Below are 4,088 nucleotides of genomic sequence, written 5' to 3' on the forward strand. Positions count from 1 at the left end.
GAAGTATGACCCCCCCCCCCACTCTCCGAAATGTTCGTCCAACTCGTAAAAATGTAATAAAAATGCATAAAAACGCATTTTTTGTGCTTCATTCAGTCTTTGGACAGTTAACATCTTAAATAAAAAGTACATTCCACGGATTAACTGTTTACATGTGATAAACCTGGACAAGGAGCCTATTGATTTTTGCGTGGAATGAAAGAAATATGTTAAGCTAATATATGATTACACAAGTAACGAATGACCTTGAAAAAACTTTACCTTTATTTTGAAGATTGTGGTTGTGCAATTATTCCGTTAATATAGTTAATGAAGTGGTTTAGTAGTGGCCAGTGAAATGAACGAATAAATAATAACCAAATGTCACAGGAAAGAGAAATGATCAGAAAGTAAAAACTGATGGTGGTAATGAGAGTGGTGATAAATCAAATGAAAGCCTAACGTCAACCCCAAAAACTCTAAGAGGGAAGAAAAAGCCTTCGCCGGAAGATTCTATTCTGGATTTGAGTGGCGAATGCTTACGACAGGAATGTGAGAAAACAGATGCAGAAAATGTCGTAAGAATTTTGGAGCTGTTGGAAACTTTACAATCAGACGTAAAAGAAAGTCCCTTTATAGTGTGAAGACTGATGTGCAAAATATACAAAAAACTGTTCGTGAATTGGGAGAAAGATGCACGCGTGTGGAAGGTGATGCAAGAGAAACAAATAATCGGGTAGACAGTTTGAAGTCTAAGATGTAAAATCAGGATAAACTCGTAAATGATTTATTTACACACGTTACATCATTAAAAAATCAGTCTCTTATGTTCCAGCATACGGAAAGAAAAAAAAAACAACATATTGTTTTGGAATGGGAGGACTGATTCATTGTCAGATGCAAAAAATACCATTAAAAGAGTGCTGAATGAGGGATGAGAAATGGAAGTGAAGGATATTCCTCCGTTTTCAGTGGTACATGAAGCGAGTGACTTTATCAAAATTAAAGTTACTGATTATAAGGACCGATACGGCGTAATGAAAAATGCAAAGAAATTAAGAGGAAAGGACTTGCAGTTTGGAAAACCAGTTTTTATTAGTGATGATGTTAGTAGAGAGGTGCGCCAAATTAGAAAGGAATTGGTGGTGAAAAGAAAATATTTGATGGAGAGAGGTGTTGAGTGCTGGATACCACCCGTGGTACCGCCGGTTCTTTCTATTAAATCTGCAGGTAATGTTGGAAAGGTTGAATGGTTCAAAGCGTTAAAAATGTAAAGAGTGGTTTTGAGCTAGTTATTTATAGTGTTTGGAAATTATTTTTTTTAGAGTATATATGAAAAGTTATTAATCATGAAGGTCATTAAATTTTGGTTTGCTTATAAATGAAGTTGTGAGCCATATTAAGTCCACTAAGTTTTTATTTTGGGAGTTGATATGCGTATACATATCGACCGGTTTGTTTATTTGATTATTTAATTTTTGTTTCTTATGTCCGCTTTTTGACGGAATATAGTTTGTTATTTTTTTTGTATTTATCTAGGTCTAGATATATGTTTAGTAGATAATGATTTTTTTCGCCACCGCCACCCTCTACCGTCACGTATATTAACTTTTATTGATGATGGTTAGAGATATCGTTTTACCTCCTGGGAACAGCAATGTCCTGCAACTTGAAAATCGAAAGGTTGATTTTTCCAGCCAGTTTAATGAAAGAATAAATAGAAATTTAGATATTAATGCTACTGAGATTTTCACAAATGAACCATCAAGGTAGATTTTTAAAGAAGGGGCACTACCCTTGTATGGTGATAGGGGCCATTTTGGCCTTGACATTTTTCATTTGAATTGTCAAGGATTGAATTCTGTGCATAATTTTTTATCGGAATCAATAAATACTAATGTCTTTCAGGTGATCGCTTTAACTGAAACGTGGTTAAATGATAATAACTCGCAATTACTGCATATCCCTGGTTATAATTTATATGTTAGAAATCGAGAGTATTACCAACATGGAGGCCTAGCAGCTTATAATCAAGCTGATTATAAGGTTTCAATAAGAGAAGATCTTACAATATAAAGAGAGAAAGTTTGTGAGTGTCTTTTTTTACATATAACTAGAGAGAATTTGAAATTTTGCATTGCTGTAGTATATAGACCTCCACAGAGCCTGCTCAAGACTTTATGGACCTATTTGAAGAACAATTAATGAAACTTCCGATTAACTCTATGCCATTTTCTATTATGGGGGATTTTAATATTGACCTTATAGATCAGTCATCTGCTAGCACTGAATTTATTAATAGAATTTTATCTAATGGGTTTCATCCTTGTATAAATATCCCTACAAGAATTACGGGAACATCAGCCAAGCTTCTGGATAACATCCTTTCTAATGTCCCCTTGAGTCTTCCCAGGGTCCTTATCAGCGAAGTATCCGACCACTTTGGAGTTTCAGCTAGCTTTAGAACTGTCACGAAGGCGGTTAAAGGCAAATATCAAGGATTCCAGTGATCAGTAAAAATGCGATGGTCAAACTTAAAAATGATATAGAAAAGGGGAATTGGTACGATGTTCTAGGCGAAGTTCAGGACGCAAATTCAAAGTTTGTTTTATTTTATGAAAAGTTGCAGAGTTTGATAAGTCAAGCAGTCATATTGAAACTGTTTAGTAGAAAGCACTCAAGTGAAAAACCTTGGATTAGTCCTGTGATTTTGAAGCAAATAAATGTAAGAGATAAATTGTTTAGAGCTCAAATAATTAATCCGACACAAGAAAATAAGCAATTATATAGAATTTATCGAAATAGGTTGAATACAATTTTAAGAAATGAAAAAAAGAAATATTTTGAGAAAAAGTTTAAGGAGGTCGAAAGATGCCCTAAGAAAACCTGGGGACTAATAAAAGAAGTGATTGGATTTAAAATAAATAGTGTACCTGATGAATTAGTTAGTGTAATGGGAAAGACTTTGAATTTTGAAAAGGACATATGCAATGAATTTCAAAGTTATTTTTTGAATATTGGTCTGAATTTAGCTATGTCAGTTGTACCTGATAGTGGTGATCCAACGTTCGAGTCCTTACTGAGGGACCCGATTGATGTATCTCTTCACCTTAGACTTCTAACAGTTGATGAAATTAAAAAAATTATTTATGGGTTGCGTAGTAATCCATCTGGTAGCGATCATATTACTCTAAAATTACTTAAATGTATTTTTCCTGTTATAGCTGAAGTTTTTTGTGGGTTAATTAATGAGTGTTTTCGTCAAGGAAAATTCCCAGACTGTTTTAAAGTTGCCCGTATGACCCCAATTCATAAGGGTGGTATTCAAAATGACACAGGAAACTATAGGCCGATATCTGTTTTACCCATCATTTCTCGTGTTTTAGAGAAGTGTTTTAGTATTAGAATGATGAGTTTTTTGGAGGATCATAAGTTACTGGTAGAGACACAATTTGGGTTCCGTAGAATAGATCCGATGAAAGCTTTCTACACTGTGGATCATGAACTTCTACTTAAGAAGTGTGAGGTGTATGGTTTGAGGGGTAAATCATTAAATTTCTTAAGAAGTTTTTTAAGTAATCGTTATCAGTATGTCCAACTAAATGTTTCTTCTTCCAAAAAAAAAGCGTATTGAAGTAGGTGTTCTGCAAGGATCAGTTCTCGGTCCTATATTATTCTTGATATTTATTAAGGATTTACCAAATTGTCTCAATAATTTTTGCTATAGAATAAATGAACTAACGGTAAACCCGACTAATGAAACAGTTTCACTTTTTGCTGATGACACAACAGCCATTAGCACAGCTAAGACAGCGGAGCTGCTGCAGATTTCCATGAAGGAATCAGTTAATAGAGGTATAGCATGGCTGAGGGTAAATAAATTAAGGATTAACATGGCTATGTCTAACTTTATTATTTTCTCGCGATCATCAAACTTTTACCCATAGATCAAGGAATTAGATATGCCCAAAGGTGTTATAAAACGGACTGCGTCTTTTAAATACTTTGGGATTGTAATAGATGAAACTCTATCTATTAAGGAAAATGTAACTTTAACTAGCAAAATTTTGGCAAGAAATCTCGGTATAATGAAGAAACTCCAACATCGT

General features: G+C 34.1%; 1 protein-coding gene across 1 annotated transcript in view; it reads left to right on the forward strand.

The window, feature by feature from the left end:
• Positions 1–1,011: 1,011 nt before the first annotated feature.
• LOC148940441 (uncharacterized) overlaps positions 1,012–4,088 on the forward strand; it is a 309,073-nt gene continuing 305,996 nt past the window's right edge. Inside the window, exon 1 of the mRNA XM_089105355.1 lies at positions 1,012–1,209. The gene's annotated coding sequence lies outside the window, so the exon portion shown is untranslated. The remainder of the gene's footprint in view (positions 1,210–4,088) is intronic.

The sequence above is a fragment of the Artemia sp. Qi Xiang Cuo genome, chromosome 19 (genome assembly GCF_049724085.1).
Source record: "Artemia sp. Qi Xiang Cuo chromosome 19, ASM4972408v1, whole genome shotgun sequence".
NCBI classification, from domain to species: Eukaryota; Metazoa; Arthropoda; class Branchiopoda; order Anostraca; family Artemiidae; genus Artemia; species Artemia sp. Qi Xiang Cuo.